At 35.8% G+C, this 18670-nt stretch overlaps 1 long non-coding RNA gene across 5 annotated transcripts in view; it reads left to right on the top strand.

Moving 5' to 3' along the window:
• The window catches only part of LOC143647203 (uncharacterized), a 234497-nt gene that overhangs the window by 101837 nt on the left and 113990 nt on the right, over positions 1–18670 (top strand). Inside the window, exons 4-6 of one of the 5 annotated variants that reach the window (XR_013157914.1) lie at positions 828–898; positions 2220–2283; positions 8744–8984. This is a non-coding gene — a long non-coding RNA (uncharacterized LOC143647203). Of the gene's footprint in view, positions 1–827; positions 899–2219; positions 2284–2697; positions 4078–8743; positions 8985–18670 lie in introns of those variants that run through there. The other 4 variants (XR_013157915.1, XR_013157912.1, XR_013157911.1 and 1 more) reach the window with 4 other exon arrangements.

Below are 18670 nucleotides of genomic sequence, written 5' to 3'. Positions count from 1 at the left end.
CTACCGAGTGATAAGCATTAATGGAAGTTTGCCAGGCCGGGTATTTAGAGACTAAGGACAAGCATTATCATTCCAGTTTTACGGAATGAAATCAAAACTAAAGTTCCCAACAATCCCCCTCTGTGGGTAGTGTAATGAGGGACTGTTCTCCCCCTTTCAAACCAGAGCGCTGAGAGGATATATACAGAGGACCCACATCAATACACGGGTATTTCTGTCAGCTGCATAAGCCGCTAAGACAGCCACACCCTCAGCAGAAACGGCCCCATAAACCAAGAGCTAATTAAACCCAGAGTTGTTATCACTCACCGCTGGACGGAGTGGTGTATGGTGAGGGTGTTCTGGACGAGAGTGTCCATGTCAACTATGAGGCTTTCTATGAAGAGAACTTTTTTAAACTTGTTGGTGAGAGAACAGAAGGGAGAAAACGGGGAGGGCGCTGTGGCTGGTTGCTGAAAGCTCAAGGCCATCCAAAGGCAGCAGTGATTTATGCTGAAAGAGGCCATTTTACCAGCTCCTTTTGAACCAGGGCCACTGGAAAGGGTACATCAGAGCAGACGTTCCTGTGTGACGGCTGCTCTCTCTCTGGGGGAATATGGAGCTGGGCTGAAAAGGAGGTGGGGACGGTGGGAAGCCAAAGCTGGTTCCCCTCTCCCAGTGGAAAGGAGAAGTGTGCAGCCCGTTGCAAAAAGAAAACATTATAAAGTGCCTGTTTATGTGCTGAAGTAATTTCTAATTACTGGAGGCAGGGAACGTGGTCTGGTGTGGTTAGAGGAGGGAGCAGAGCGCCAGGACACTGACCATTCTGTTCTCCTTTCTGCCCTTAGCCTCCTCCTTCTCTGACTGGCTACAAGTCACTAAACCGCCTCCCTCCTCAGAACTCCAGGATATGATTTGGGTAAAACTTCTCATTCATTCAGTACTTAGCATCTGGCATTCTCAAGTACTTTAAGATGTTTGAGTAATTAATAGCATCCCTTTGAGGCTGAAAGTTATTATTATGAAGATGATGATGCTTTTATTTGATGGTGATCCTAGGCACACAGAGTTTTAAGTCATTTCCCTGCAAGGGCTAGAATCCATAAGTATGGCTAAGAGCTAATCTTGGGCTATTACCACTCAACCCCACACCCTCCTAGACCACACCAGGGAACTCACGGGGTGCTCTGAGGATAAATGAGTGTTTATTCAGCCTTAGGAGCAGCTCAGATTAGGTGTTAAAGAAATACAAAGCATTTCTAATACAGACAGAGCTTTATTTTCAAAGCCGTGCTAGTATTCCTGAATCTTCCACTCACAGGGCAGAGATCATGAATATAGACTGTTGGAACCAGGTTGAATTATACCTCCCTCATTTTATGTGTTGATTTTTCTCTTTGAAAAATTAAGACATAATCTTTGAAAAAATATTCAAGAAGTACACAGAGTAAAGAGCCACAGAGTGCAAAGAGAGCAGTCCCTCCTCAACACTTGTCCTACATCCACTCCCACCCGTCCCCAGTCAAATTCAGCAGTTCCAGGCAACGTTTAGTGTCTCGGTTTTCCTACTAAGCTTTCACAAAATTAATAAAAAATATTTGGGGGCCCATAGAGCACAGTCTGAATCCCAACTGTTTTGGGATTATCCCAGCTACATAACCATGGCCATGCGCTTGAATCCCTATAAGCTTCAGTTTCCTCATCTGTAAAACAATGCCTACCTCACAGAGGTATTTGGAAGATTAATAAGATACCCACTTTGTACAGTTAAAGAAAGGTTAACTATTTTTAAGAATATATATGTTTATTTTACAAAATAATATCATTATAAGCATGAGTTTTACAACAGGCTAACAACTTAATTGTGCTTTTTTAAGAGCTAATATCTTGATATATTCACATTTTTTGAAGTTTTGCTTTATATATTTAATTAGTAAATTGTCTGAAATTTAATTAGTAGAAACCACCAACTTTGGATTGCTTATTTTAGATTAATAAGCCTGTGCCCTTTACTTCTCTGTTGGCTGTTGGGCTATTTCACCAGCTTTAGAAAGATAAAATATGTGATGTGGTTGGGTTGAAGTTTTGGTTTTGAATCATTTGTGGATGTTAATTTACCCTGCTTCAGGCCACTAACACAGATAATAGAGAATTGCCTATATAGTTGGGAAATTTTAACTGAAAAAAATATGACTGCAATTCCCTAATAGTAACACAGCTTTTATTTGTGTGCTCTTTAGAGAGGGTACAAAGCATTTTCACAGATACTATTGAATTTCTTCTTCATTCAGCTCTGTGAAGTAGGTAAGTGCTGTAGTGCAATATGTGAGGGTGCCTGAAAATTGTAATTTAATTTTTTTGAATTTAGAGAATTGTCTTTTAGGATATTTGAAAGCAGTCACTGCATTTCAGAAGAAAATAAATTTTATCTTCAGGGAAGGCCCTCCTTTTCTTCTGTGAGGGAGGGATCTTTTTTTATCACACAGCTATAAGACAATGTGTATACATAGTCATGTGTTTTTAAAATTTTGCAAAAATAAGACCGTTTTGTGTTCTTTTTCTTATTTTGCAAAAATAAGACCTTTTTTGCACTTTTTCTTATAAAGAAACCTATTACATTAAAATGTTAAAAATTTGACCTCATACTGTAAATTGAGTCTATTAGCAAGACTGATTTATTACAAAGATTTTGGACAATGATATTTTGTTTGTTTTAAGTTTTCTTATGCTGAAAAATATTGTTTGTTCCTGCCACATATGGTCTGTGCCCTTGCCCAAACACTGACGCATGGCAAAGGGAAGACTGGATGATGGTCAAGAGGAAAATGCAAGTTTGACCTTCTCTTTAAATCACCTCAACAACAGATTGTGAAATGCGTCAGGCCTGGACATGGAGAACATGGGCTAAACCAGTGATTTCACAAGCATGGTGTCATTAAGAGCTCTATAACCCAGGCTTCAGGCTTCAGTGCATATACTGTGAACCGTTGGATTAGCATGGTCGTGTATTTGGATCAGGCTGCATCTTGAAGAAAATGGATCTTCCTGTCATGATTCACCCTGGGGAATAAAATGTAGCTTGTGGTGGTGATTTTTGAATATGCCCATTGGCAGGAGCTTAGCTGGCTCCATATATAGAAGCTTGACTGGAGCTAAGCAAGTAATCAGTGTTTGAGTCTGGCAACTCCTACAAGCAGTTAGTTTTAAGCAAAGGTGAATTCACCATGCAGCCAATGAAGCTTAACCTTCAGAACTTCTCATTCTGCAGAGTCCTTGCAAAGGTCTTGATAGGGACCTTAGCAATGTGTATACATGGTCATGTGTTTTTAAATTTAAGAACTTTTTGCATTCTTTTTTCTTATAGAGAATCTCAAAATTGCAAAAACTTCATTCCCCTCCAACTTGAGATCTGGCCTAGTTCTATGACAATCTATACTGTACTTTTATTGTCTCCAAGACTTCAATAAGGTTCAATTAAATACTACAGAATTAGCCTTGTCTTGGCTGTTTGGAGGAATTAAAACGAACTGGGTCTACACTTGGAGCAAAATGGTACAAGGCTTATGGTAATATCCTGGAGAAGCTGGTTATGAGATGCAGTAGTTGATCAGCAGAAAGTGGGAGAGTGGTCTGGGGGAAATTAGGAGTCAGATGGTTATGGCCGAGCATGAGGAGGTATGGGCCAGTCAGGAGGGTGAGCACTTGGGCCATACATGCTCACAACCACCTTCACATGTTTTAGAAGGAAAGGAACCTTCAAAGGAGATCGTTAGCCCCACTGTTTATGCATTGTAGAAGCTACTGAAGTTATGTTCATTTTAGAGATTAAGAAACCAAAAAGAACAGAGATGAAGCAAGTAACTTGAGAAAGACCGCGTAGCTAATTAGTAAAATAGGTATGGAGCCTGAGTATCTTGAATTCATGGCCAATTGTTTCCACACTGAAAGGGGACCACAGGGTCAGAAGTTTTCCATCTAAGAAAACTGAGCAAAAGAGAAGAAAGCAACTTTAACCAGTGGCCATTTTAGTTGCTGATGTTGTCAAATATCTACTTGTTTGAATGAAAAACTTGATAAGATCTCTGGTTTCTTATTTTGAGCAACAAATTTCAAATTAGATTTTGCAATTAAAGCTCTGTTATTGTGTATCAACAGTCTGATTCCATTCTTAAGAAATCCAGGCCAAATGAATCTGTATTGATAGAAATCTGGAAAGTTATTGGGATGAGGTGGGAGAACAGGGGAACTGATCGGAAAAGAGAGCTAGGAGACTTTCTTATGCTATGTCTTTTTACAGTCATCAAACTAAATACCTAGGAATTGTGCATTTTTTGTGTGTTAGTTCAATGTCAATAAATATATAAAATAATATAGACTATCAAAAACACCCACAAAAATAAAAATTAAATGAAAACTCCCTTACTCCACAAAAGCATGTATAAAAACTCTGAAGACTCAGGGAGGTAAGATTTTCTGTTTTTCCTGTTGCTGCGGAAAATGTTTCACCCACATTACCATGTCACACGTTTCTATCTCCCTTTTATCTCTCACTGCTACTGGAGAACAATGCCATTACCAGACACAGTATGATTATCAGGCAAAACAATATTATTAATGGAAATTTTGGCAAATGTTTTCAGCAAAATCCTTTCCCAATCATAGGGTCATATTTTCTTTCCATCTATTCTCTGATACCCCAATCTCTCTGCTGCAGATTTCTTTTTATAAACTCTTTTTTTAAACTCTAGTACAACCCTATGTGCTATGCATTTCTTCAGTGCCCAAATGCAACAGGATTAATCCCAACTAAAATAAGTACAGGTTTTTGTTTACTCCATTTGTGAAAAGTTTTACACTAGTTTTTCAAAATGTCTATGCTTTTTTCTGATTATAAAGGAAATATACCTTTGATGTCAATAAATACCATCATCAGTGTCAGCCATTCCTCACATTTTTCTTTTGCTGCATTCCACAATCAATATCATGTGAGCATATTCAATTTTTTGAGGGGGATGCATGGTCCAGGAATCGAACCTCGGTCTCCCACATGGAAAGCAAACATTCTACCACTGAACCACCCGTGCACTCTGCATATTCAATTTTTATTCACCTTTTTCACCATACCATTATATCATATGAATTTTCTGATACTATTAGATACATTTTCTAATATTAGGCTTTACCTACTAATTATTGCGCCTTTATTTTTTGAGTTGGTCAAATAACTTTACCAACTTTCAGTTGATAAGTATTTTCCTGCTCTATCAATTAATAAAGCAGTGCCATGTTAATCAAAATTAGATAGCATTAATCCAAAGTAGTAGGGAGAGTGTGAGTACCTTGAGAACAGGGATGATATTTCTCCATCTTTACAGTCTCCACAGTGCCTACCACATAGTAGGAATTAAAGGAATTAAATGAACACTTGAAGATTGAATTAATGAATGATTGGATGGATGGATGGATGAGAGAGTGAGTGATGGCCATTGGATAATATTTCCAGACATCAGGACTTGCCAAGTAGGCACATAGAGCTCAGTGCCCATTGCTTTTCACCTGGAAATAACATGTATTCTATGGGAACTCCTAAGCAAAAATAAAATAACTTTTAACAACAGCAAAAACTGTGCATTAACACTGCTTAACAGACTTTGGTTACTCTTTTGGATGTTCTAGCCGTAAGTTTTCCAGTTGTTTTCTTTTAAACTGTTATCACACTAAATATAATCTGGAATTGTGTGTCTGTGATGCCTCTTTGGATTATACGAGTTATTATTTGAATGTCAGAGAGGCTTTATAAAACAAGAATTCAAAATATTCTGAGATTCCTTATTCATGGAATTACTAAATTTTAAGACGTTTAGAGCCAGAGAAGACCTAAGTGATCATCTATTTCAAGCCCCCTTTTTACAGAAGAGGAAAGAAAGCAAAGTCAATTGGTTTATCAAGGTCATTCAGATAACCAGAACTGATGTAGCAGGATCTTACCTTTCATTTTTGTCTTCATTATGTGGCAACACATTGCCTCTGGTGGATCTCTTCTGTGGTTCATTAAGAGCAATTTATGTTGAAAAAATACTGTTTCCTTTTCTTATAAGTTTTCAAAGAAGCAGATCAGGGTAATTAGTAGATTTATAATTTATCTGGACTTAAGCAGGACACTTGACAAAGTATTTCATATATTTGTTCTCATATTGGAGCAACATAAATGGGATGCTGGGACAATTATCATTTTCAGTGGTTTCCTTTATTTTTTAACCTGAAAATGACATAGACACACAGAAGTGCATTACATACACGTACAGTTTGAGTTATAAGGTGAATACATAGAAAACCACCACCAGAACAAGAAATAAAACACTGCCAATTTCCAAAAAACCCACCTTTCATGTGTTTACCCATAAACACAAATCTTACCCTTCTCTCTAAAGACAACTATTACCCCAACATATTTCCTGCTTTTCTTTATCTTTTTACCACCAGGAATTTATCCCTAAACACTATAATTAGCTTTGCCTGTTTTTAAAATTAAAATAAGTGGGATAAATTTAATATGATTTTGTGTCTGATATTTTGCTTAACAGAGTATTTAATATTCATTTAAGACTATACTGTACCTATAATTCATTTTCATTGCTTTGTAATATTCCATAGTATGAACACACCACGATAGATTTCTATTCATTTTATTATTGAGAAAAATTCAAGTTGTTTCTAAATTGGGGGACTTACAAATGATTTTTTTATATCCTGGTGCACATGTGTACCATTTGTCCTGGGTATATGCCTAGGAGTAGAATTACTGGATCATGATATATCTTCATCTGCAACTTTAGTAGATAATGCTACAAGTTTTCCAAACTGAAGTACCAGTTTTCACTCCCACCAGCTATATATGAGACACTTCCTTGATCTATATCTTCACCAAAACGTAGCATTGTTAGGCTTTTAAATTTTTGCCTGCCTAATTTGTATGTGTGTCTCACTGTGGTTTTGCTATGCATTTATCTGATTACTAATGAAGTTGAACAACTTTTCATAAGTTTATTACCTATTTGGCTTCCTACTTGTAATGGGCCTATTTAAATTTTTTGCCTATTTTTCTACTAAGTCTCCTGGAATTATTTAGATAATCTGGTGTTATATTAACTGATTTTATGTGATGAAAATATCTTCTGCCACACTCTCTGGTTTACCTCTTCATGCCTTAATAGTGTCTTTTGATGTACAGAAGTTTTTAATTTTAAAGTGGTCAAGTTTGTCAGTTTTTCCTTTGCGGTTATTGCTTTTTACATCTTATTTAAGAAATCTTTTCCTATCATGATACAATTAAACTAGTTTCTAGTGTTCATGTCACATTTATGTCTCTAATTCATCTTGATTGATTTTTGTGTATGGTAAAATAAAGGATCAAATTTCCTTTTAATCAAGATGAATGCTCAAATGTCTCAACGTTATTAATGAAAAAACTACTTTCCTCACTGCTTTGTAGTGCCATCGTCTTCATTAACTAGTCTCTTTATGGGCCTCTTTTGTAGCTCTTTTTTGGTTATCATGATCGATTTATGTCTTCTACTGACAATAGCACGGTGACTTAGTTATCTGAGATTTATAATATATGTTGGCATATGGTAGAACATGTTCCTTCCTGTTTTTCTGTTTTTCTTCTCCAAAAGTTCATTAGTTTCCTGGACATGATGGAGTAAGAGGGGCAATTAAAAACAATTGCAACAATTTAAAAACTAGACAAATATAAGTGAAAATACCATTTTTAAGACTTGAAAAGCAAAGCAGTTACTAACTGTGGTCCCTGAAAAACAGGAAACAAATGAGGTGAGTCTGATGATTGCTCCAACTTTATGCCTGAGACAGCATTCTGGACTGCACGACAGCACCATGTCTTGCTGAATTGAGGAGATCTTCATTTTTTCCTTTATATTTCCTAATCCCCTCCTGTAATTTTTCCAACTTTTGATTTCAATTATTTCCTTCTAGAAGTTTTTGTTTTTCTTTCTGGTCTATTTTCCAGTTCACTTAATATTTCTTTGACTGTAGCTAATCTTTTGTTAAAGTATCCAATGAATTTAATTTTAGTTACTGTACTTTTCAGTTCAACAATTTCTGTTTGTTTGTGTTTTTTTCAAATATGCTATGGCTTTTTTATAGTTTCCAGTTTTCTACCAAAGATTTCAAGCTTAACTTTTGCCTGTTTGAAGTAATAAGCATAGCTGTTTTATAGTTTGTGTCTCATATTTCTGACACAGAGCGTGCTATATTTTGAGGTTTGTGTGTGTGTGTGCCTTCTTCAAGTTAATGTTAATTGTATCTTGTTTTGTCGTGAGGCTGATTGTCTTTTATGCAAGATATTGATTCTAAACATTCTTTGAAAGAAAAAGCTCAATTCTTATTATTATCTTCCTCCAGAGATGATTTTTGTTTACTTTGCAGACTCCTGAGAATTCTAGAGAGTTTAAATATTGACATTTTTCTAGGAAAACAAGATGACATAAAGCCAAATTGTACTTTGGGGGCTGATTTACTTTCAGTTCATCTTAACTTTTAGAGTGAAGCCCTTTACCTGGGCCTCCACCCTTTACACACCTTGAATTCCAACTTTTCCCCCAGGACCCCACAAAATTACCAATAGTTTAATGCAGTCTCAAATCCTCCTCTTCTGAATCAACAAACCTTGAGACCAGTGGAAAAGTGGCCCAAGTACTAGACTCATTTAAATGGATTTCCTCCACTATAAATCTCTCCCCAGGAACTCCTCACTATCTTCTCAACAACTATGTGCTGTGAATAAGATTTAAGTCCACCCAGCTCTTTTCATTTGTCTTCAGTCACACTGATTCTCTGAATTACCTACTCCAGCACTACCAGAAGAGGAGGTCTAGGAAATTTCATTTTTAACAAGTTAAGTAACACCCTGAATTATAATGATAAATAGACTGATGGCAGGCCAAATCCTCACTTCATTAAAATAACAGTTTTAGATAATAATATAGAGGACACATTAAACCATTAAATTACTAGAAAGAATTTGATAAAGTTGTAATGATGCAAGAATCAAAAATATTTCAACTAAGTGTAACAAGATTAAGTATGTAATCTTATTAGTTCTCTACATAAATTAGGAAGAAGGATCAGGGTGACTTTTAACTGATTGAAATTAGGTGGTCTGTAAAGTTCTATAAATATCAGTTAGATCAAGAGAGGAAATAAATCCCAATTTATTTTATGAGACCAAAATTATCCTGAAATCAAAACCAGACAAATAGATTAAGATGGCATATTCTGTATTCAAATATTTTTGTTGTTTCAGAATTTCTTGTCTTCCTTTTCTATCAACTGCTGATACCAGGGTTTCAAAATTGCCATCAGACCTGAATTATAATAAATGTTAAAGGAAGTCCTTTAAGCAGAAGAGAATGATATCAGATGAAAACAGGGATCTATACAATGGAATGTAAAGCACCAGAAAAATAACCGTGGGTATAAATTTAAAAGACTTTATTATTATTAAACTTCTTTAAAAAAATAATTAATTGTTTAAAAAAATAACAATGTATTGTGGAATTTATAACATATTTGGAAGTAAAATATGCAACGTTGCACAAAGGGCAGGAATGAGTAATGAAGAAAGTGAATTGTAAGATCCTTGTATGTTGAGTGGTAGAATATCACTCAGAAATAAATAGTAATAAGTTAAATGTATGTATATATTATGAATCCTAAATCAACAACTATATAACAAAACAAAGATTTATAGCTAATAAGTATGCAAAGGAGATGAAATGTGATTTTTTTAAAAGCTACTCAGATTACTCTGGAGATCACTCTTACGCAAGCTTCAGTTAGACATTGCTACCTACCATAGTTTCCCAAACCCCAACCAAAACCATTCCTGCCAATCTAAAAGAACACTAGGGCAATATATAAGATTCTACAAAGGTTCCATGCACTAGGGTAACTTTCCAGAAACCTACAACTTCCAGATGAGTTCCTGGACCAGATAAGTCCTGAAATGCAGAGGGGCCAGCCTCTCCAGAAAATCAACTAGTTTCATCCCCTATCCCATATTACTAACAGCCTCTCCCAACACGAAAAACTTAGAATGACCACAGCCCGAGTACCCCTAAAGAGTGGGAGAAAAATCAAAGGAGAAGGTAGTGTTTAACAAATGAGTGTGATTGCTGGATTTCTTTTAGTCTCCAGAATCTTAGAGCATCAAGAAGTAAAAACCTAAAACTGTGGCATTGTAACCCATACCAAACTCTGAAATCTGTTCTACAAATAATTGTTGTGATGTGTTTTGAAATTTATTGGGTTTTTTTTTTGTATATATGCTATTTTTCACAAAAAAAAGAAAGAAAAAGTTGATTGTGATGATAAAATATATACATATATTCTTTCTAGCCTCCAGTGTTCCGGAGCAGCTAAAAGGAAAAATCTGAGATGATGGAGTGGTAGTCCATGCAAATTCTGGGATCTGTTCTGTAACTACTCATTAAAGTGTACTTTGAAAATTACTGTTTTTTTCTTTCTTTACTTTGTATATATGTTATTTTACACAATGTAAAAGTTTAAAAAAAACTACTCAGATAATCCAAAAGGAGTCAGAAAAAGAAGAGAAAACAAAGAACAAATGGGACAAAGAAAACAAATAACATAATGGCAGATCTAAATCCAATTATATCAATAATCACATTAATTGCAGATGTTTTTCACAAACCAATTAAAAGCTGTAAAATGTTAGATAGAAAAATTTTTTTTTAAAGCGAGACCTACCTATGTATTGCCTACAAGAAACTCTCTTTCAATACAAGGACACAATTGGGTTATATAGTTTGCGAGCCTATTATGACAAATAGCACAAAATTTAAACAGGAATTTCTTGGCTCACAGTTGTGAAGCTAGAATTCCAAAATCAAGATACTGGCAAGGCTTTTCCTTTTCTCCTAGAGTGTGTAGCACTCTGGTTCTGAATGCTGTCAGTCTTTGGGGTCCCTGGGCTTGTATTTCTGCCTCCCGTCGCATGGAAATCTCATTCTCTTCTTCCAGCTGTTCACGTTTCCACTGACTTCCTGTTTGTCTTCCTGGACTTTTCTGACTCTGGATTCCAGTTGTTTCTTCTGTTTATTAGGCCTCCAGTAATTTGGATTAAGACTCAACCTGATTGAGTGGGCCACATCTTAACTTTCAGAGGTCCTATTTACAATAGTTTACACCTAGAGGGATACAGATTATGATTAAGAATGTGCGTTTATTGGGGTACATAATTCAATCTCTCACAAGGTATTTTTTTGAGCAGTCCACCCAATGACAGCTGAAAATATATTCTTTTCCAATAGAATCAGACGATATTCTTGATCATAAAACAAATCTCAGTATATTTTAAAAGATTCATATCATACACAGTATGTTTTCTGACCACCATGGAAATAAATTCAAAAACAGTAAAGAGAGATAGCTTACAAATTCACAAATATTTGGAAGTTAAACACATCTCTTACTAATGCATGAACCAAAGAAGAACTCAAAAAGGTAATTAGAAAATATTTTTAACTAAATGAAAATAAAAACCTAGCATGTCAAAATGTATGGGATGCAGCTAAAAGAAGTGCTCAAAGGAAATTTGATACCATTAAACACCCATATTAGAAAAGATATGAAACCAATCAGTGATGTCAGCTTCCACCTTAAGAAACTAAAAGTATTCAAGTAAATGACACCCAAAATAAGCAGAAGAAAGGAAATAATAAAGATAAGAGCAGATATCAATGAAATAGAAAGCAGAAAAATATTAGAGAAAAAGCAATGAAACCAAAATGTTGTTCCTTGAGAAAATCAATAAATTGATAAACCTCTAGCCATACTGGTAAAGCAAAAGAGGAGAGAGAAATGAAAGAAATATTATCACAAAATATTTCACAGGCACCAAACATAAGGAAAAATCATTATTTTATTTTTATTTATTTATTTTTGCATGGGCAGGCTCTGGGAATCGAACCCAGGTCTCCAGCATGGCAGGTGAGATTTCTGCCACTGAGCCACTGTTGCACTGCCCTATAAGGAAATATTATTTAAAACCTGTCTTCATGTGTTAACGCTGCTGAAAATGCAATATGCCAGAAATAGGTTGGCTTTTATAAAAAAGTGAATTTAAGTTACAAGTTTGCCGGTATAAGGCCAAAAAAATGCCCAAACTAAGGCATCCAGAAAAAAATATCTTGACTCAAGAAAGGACTGATGACATTCAAGGTTTCTTTGTCAGCTGGGAAGGCACATGGCGTGTGCTCATTTTCTCTCCTGGCTTCACGTTTCAAATGGCTTTCCAGGGACATTTTCATTCTGCAACTTCAAACAGCTCTGTCTGCGTCAGCTCTGAAATTTTTTCCAAAATGGTTCTCTCTTAAAGGACTCCAGTGCATCACCCACCTTGAATGGGTGGAAATGCATCTGCATGGAAACCACCTAACCAAAAGTTTATACTCACAATTGGGTGGGTCATATCTCCATGGAATCAACTTGATTAAAAAGATCCCACCCAACAGTATTGAAACAGGATTAAAGAACTTGGCTTTTCTGGGTTTCACGACAGTTACAAACCGGTACACAGTCATATGGTACATTTAGATGAAATGGACAAATTGCTTAAAGTTCACAAGCAACCCTGAATAAACCTATACATGTTATAAAAAATGAATTTGAAACTTTAAAACTTTCTCACAAAGCTCCAGACTTCATTGGTGAATTCTACCAAGCATTTGAAAATAAATAATGCCAAATCTACACAAGCCTTCTCGAAACGAGACGTTAGCATATTTCCCAACTCATTTTCTGCAATCCACATTACACTAATGCTAACACTAGACAAAAACATTATAAGAAAACCAACCCTTACAAACCTAGACCCAGAAATCCTCAATAAAGTATTAGCATGGTAAACATCAATATATAAAAATATAATATACAATTGATAATTTCAATGTAACTCCAATAAAAATCCAGCAGTCCTTAATGTAGAAATTATAAAATTCATATGGAGAAAGAACCTAGAATACACAAAATAACTTTGAAGAAGAACAACAAAGTGGGAAACCTAACATAATCTGATTTCATGACTTACTATAAAGATAAAATAATCAAGACTGTACTACTGGCATCAAGAGAGACAAATAGATCAATGGAACATAACAAAGAGCCCAGATAGACACACACATTTATGGTCAATTAATTTTTTAAAGAGGTGCAGTGGCGAAATGACCAACAAATAGGGCTAGAACAAATGGATAAATACATGCAAAGAAAACAAACTTTGATCCCTTTCATTATATACAAACATTAGCTCAAAATGAGCGTAGATATAATATAAAACCTAAAGCTATAAAACTTCTAGAATAAAATATAGGAGAAAATCTTTATGACCTTAGGTTAGGCAAAAAATTTTAGATATAACACTAAATGTACAATTTACAAATGAAAACATCATATTACAGACTTCATCAAAATTAAAAACTTTTGCCTTTTGAGATCATTAACGTAAAAAGACAAACCACAGACTGTGCAAAAATACTTGCAAAACATTACCTGACAAAGGGCTTATATTCAGATTATGTAAAAAATTCTTACAACTCAATAGTAAGAAGCCAACTCAGTAAAAAATGTGAAAAAGATTTTAACAGGAAGGTCAATGGAAGACATACAGGTAGCCAATAAAGTAAAAAATGTTATTAGCCATTAGAGAAATGTAAATTAAAGCCACAATGAAGTACCACAGAAGCCTACCAGAGTGGCTAAAATTAGATGCTCTGACAATGCCAAGTAGTAGCAAAGATGCAGAGGAACTCCAGCTTTCATACATTGCTGATGGGAATGCAAAATGGAATAGCCAGTTTGGAAAATGTTTTAGCGATACCACACTGAGCTATTTTCCCAAGAGAAATGAAAACATATATCTAAAATGTGAGTGTTCACAGCAGCAGTACTCATAATAGTGAAAAACTAGAAAATACCCAAGTGTGCATCAACCAGTAAATGCATAAACAAATACTCAGCAATATAAAGAAACGAACACAAACAACATATATTAATACATGCAACAACGTGGATGACTCTCAAAAACATAATTTATGTGAAAGAAGACAAACATAAAAGACTCCAGATTTTATCAGTCCATTTGCAGGCATTTGTCATTTTATTGCACTTCAGAGATATAATGTTTTTAACAAATTGAAAGTTTGTAGTAACCCTGTAGAGCAATTCTATCTGTCCCATTTTCCCAACAGCATGAGTTCACTTCATGTCTCTGTGTTACATTTTGGTAATTCTCACAAGATTTCAAACTTTTTCATTATTACATCTGTTATGGTGATCCGTAGTCAGTAATCTTTGATGTTACTACTGGAATCATTTTGGGGCACTATAAACCATGCCCATGTAAGATGGCAAGCTTAATCAATAAATGTATGTATTCTGACCGCTCCACTGACCAGCCATCTCTCTCCCTCTCCTCAGGCCTCCCTATTCCCTGAGACATAACAATATTGAAATTAGGTCAGTTGACATCCCTACAAAGGCCTCTATGTGATCAAGTGAAAGGAAGAGTTCCAGGTCTCTCACTTTAAATCAAAAGCTAGAAATGATTGAGCTTTGTGAGGAAGGCATGTCAAAAGCTGAGATAGGCCAAAAGCAAGGCCTCTTGAGCCAAATAGTTAGATAAGTTGTAATTGCAAAAGAAAAATTCTTGAAGGAAATTCAAGGTGCTATTCCAGATGAATAATAAGAAAACAAAACCGCCTAATTGTTGATTTGGAGAAAGTTTTAGTGGTCTGGATAGGAGATCAACCTAGCCATAACATTTCCTTAAGCCAAAGCCTAATCCATAGCAAGGCCCTAACTCGCTCAAATTCCATGAAGGCTGAAAGAGGTGAAGAAGCTGGAGTACAAAAGTTTGAAGCTAGCAGAGGTTGCTTCATGAGGTTTAAGGAAAAACGTCATCTCCATAACATAAAAATATCAGATGAAGTGCTGAGGTAGAAGCTGCAGGAAGTTATCCAGAAGATCTAGCTAAGATCATCAGTAAATGTGGCTACCTTAAACAGATTTTCAAAGTAGATGAAACAGACTTCTACTGGAAGAAGATGCCATCTAGACATACATAGCCAGAAAGGAGAAGTCAATGCCTGGCTTTAAAGATTCAAATAATTTTATTATTTGTAAAGTTTATCTTAATAAAATTGGAAAGGGAGATAAGGAATGAGACTTTCCAAATTATTGATAATGGTTACATATTCAGCATAGGAGTAAAAAGTAAAAGAAGTGAAATAAGAAGGATGACTTTTTTTTTAAGAAGGGTGACTTTTATCTTTTACTTTATATACTTTAGAAATGCTTGAAATATTTTTCAGCAAATATGTTCCTTTTGTTGTTTTTATAAAAACTAATACCATGTTTACAACAAAAATAAAATATTAAATTTTCAACCCCAAAAGAAAGTTTCAGAAAAGCCCACATCTGCTCATTATTGGCAAGAGGCTAGAAAGAAGGTAAGGTGTGGGGGCGGGGGGAGAAAGAAAGAAAGTAGCTAGACCCGCAAGAGTCCATCATCACCCTCCCCAAATCAGGAAAGCTCTAAATAAGTTTGTGAAGATAGGCATTGTTGATTTATGTAGGATGGTTTCTGAAATCTTCAGTTTTGTACTCCTCAATTTTAGATTCCAAAAATTTCAACTCAAATAATATTTATTGAGCATCTACTATGTGACCAGTCTTGTAGTAGGTCTTATGAAGGATTCAGAAAGTGGAGTCTAAATCAAAAATCAAATTCTTTAGAGCCCACTTTTTCATTTTTTTGTAATTTTAAGCTTTGAACAGTATTGAAGAGTGCTGAATTTCAGATTTTACTACAATTCCTCCAGAAAAGACACAACTAAATTCTTTCCAAATACCTCCAGCCAAACAGAAGTTAACCTTTAACCCAGTGTGGAATTTAAAAAAAATAAAATAAAATAACTGAAAACAAAAATAAAAAACAAAAACATAGCCTACTTAGGGAGTACAGGATACATTACACTGACTGATGCTAAAAGTGGGTCACCAGTTTGTCAAAGGCTAAGCACCAGATCAATCTCCATCTCTTTTTAAAGTATTTCAGTCATTCTTTGGATTTCCACCAATCATAACTGTCTACATTTAATCTTATAAAATCCTCAGACAGATGTTCTTCAAATTAAGTATATTTCAGAATATCAAGGGAGAAAGCAGATAGAAGATTCCTGTCTTTGGAAGGTAGAACTGCCCACCCCTCCACCACCCCCTCCCCCCCGAAATGGCTCTGTCCTCCCTCCACTACCACCCGTGTCCCTTGAGTTATCTCCAGGGCACTCATGGGATCCACAAAGGCCTGAAATGAATTACTAAACATTAATATGCTACATCAGAAGTTATTATCTAAAAACTGTTAAAATAAAAAACTGAACATGATTCAGAAAATCAAGTTAATTCCTTCCCTTTTGCTTCTAAACTGGTGCCAAGAACAGTGCCTAACCTTTGGAAGATGGTTTATAATCACTTATATAACTATCTGCAAGACCTAGAGATTTTTGGAGCTAAGTATCTAGAGGAAAGTTTCTAAAGAGGCCAAGAAGGTTCACTTGGGAAGGTTTTTTGTCTCTCTGCCTATTTCTAAACTCTAAGGAATATTTGCTGCCAAATACCCTCAATTCCTGGTTAGCATAGTCTGAAGAACCTCCTCACATAAAACAGAAAAATGTATCATGGAACTTTACATCACTCACATCTTACAAGGCAGATGAGGACTGTAACATCCATTATCTTTCTTTCCTCATAGAATGAGAAAGCTGCTGACTCTGTCCCTTCATTTCAGAGCTAATAGTTTGATAGAGCCTACCTAAACCCCAGGCAGCACAAAGAGGAGTTTCATGAAGAACCTTTTTTCTGTATATTTAAAAGAACATTTAAGCCTGCATCTAGGCATAAAGCCCATTAGAAGAGTTCTTCAAAGGAAGAGTGACCTAATTCTAGTCTCCCATGTCTCCCAACTTAGGGGGAGCCTTTGCTATTCTCTGGACTCCTTCCTAAACTAGAAGTGATGAGACTGGGAAAGAGTTAACACATATGTGTAGGAAAGATGGGAATATGTGAGGAAACAGAAAGACAAAGAAGTTACAAGGAAGTGAAAAGAGAAAGACAAAGAACCAAGAACTAGCTTGCTCACCCTTGGACGTGTAGGAAGGAAGGACTGTTCTTTTTAGTATGGTGCCTCATTCCTTCTGCATCCAGGTGGTGGCACTGGTGCTCTTCCTGCCTTACCCTGCGGGCAGCATTCAGCTTGTCTCCTAAAATTGCAGAAACTCGAGGAGGCAGAGCAAGAGATGAGGGATACTTGGCTGCCTAGTAATGGAGCCATTGAAAGTCTCCTGAAAGGACCATTCCTTTGTACATGCTACCTTAACAAAAGTGTAGCAATCTGTGAGTAAAGAAAGGAATAGGAGACTATACTGGAAGGTGGCCTATGGACAGGAAATTCAGAGATCAAGCAGGGAGAGCCAGTCCGGGTTTTAAAGGCAGTCTTAAAGATGATTAGATTAGAAAGTTACATCCCAAACTATGCCGATTGTATCCAGAAATACATAGGTCAGTTTATGTTATCCCCCCAAAAGTTGTATAATATCAAAGCCTATATACCCTTCCTTCATTCTCCATTACTTTACATGGCATCTGATTTTATAGACAGGAAAAAAAAAAAGCATAGAGGTCTGCTGACTTAGACATGGTCACCTAACAAGCTTGTGATAAAGTTCCCTGGAACCCTTAATGGTGTGGACAAATACACCTTCCAAACACAAGGTGACAAAGACACAGCTTCATGACCCCTGTGCTAAACTCTCATTTAAACGTGTTTCTGGTTAAGCTAAGGAACAGTACATTTTGCTTTAGACACATCCTTTGCAAATATGCATTTTTATATGTATTTTTAAAACACAAGACTCAAACACAGAGATGCAAAGAGACCATCACAGATTTTCAAGTGGACCTGGAAGAATTGTCACTAGTCCTATTTATTGAACAACTATATGGTCTACAAATAAGATAAATAGCATTTCAAATACTTCTATATTTAGATTTCTCAAAGCTACAGAGAAGGAATTTCAAATGGACATTGTGACATAACATACAAAAATTTGGGGTTTGGATACATTGGTTTCTAATTCTTCCCTAGTCCCCATCAGACCATGTAGTCTTGAGTAAACTACTTAACTCCTATACCCCAATTTCCTCTTCTGTATAGCAAGGGACTTCAACTGGATTCATCTTAAAATCACACTCATCTTCAGCCAACCATCATGATTTTACTGGCGCTCTATTTGTGAGCAAATATTCTTCCACCTCAGATTGCTCCTGTTTGCTTCCTCAAAATAATTTAGCCTAAGACTTTGACCACAGTGTGTATGAAAAAAAACTTGCCGAGGGAGGTTAGAAGGGCAACCAACACCTTGACTTTCTCTATGGCTTTTCTCCCCAGTATTGTTCAGGCCACTATAATACCCTGCTTCAGTATGTAAACCTATACTTTGACCAGCAGCATCCATGCGACTGATATATTTAACTCTATAACTTATTTAAATTCTCACCATTTCTGTTGTTATCGCAAACTCTATTGTCA

The sequence above is a fragment of the Tamandua tetradactyla genome, chromosome 9 (assembly GCF_023851605.1).
Source record: "Tamandua tetradactyla isolate mTamTet1 chromosome 9, mTamTet1.pri, whole genome shotgun sequence".
NCBI lineage: Eukaryota > Metazoa > Chordata > Mammalia > Pilosa > Myrmecophagidae > Tamandua > Tamandua tetradactyla.
The sequence above is the reverse complement of the archived record's forward strand: the minus strand, read 5'-3'. Positions and strand labels throughout refer to the sequence as shown.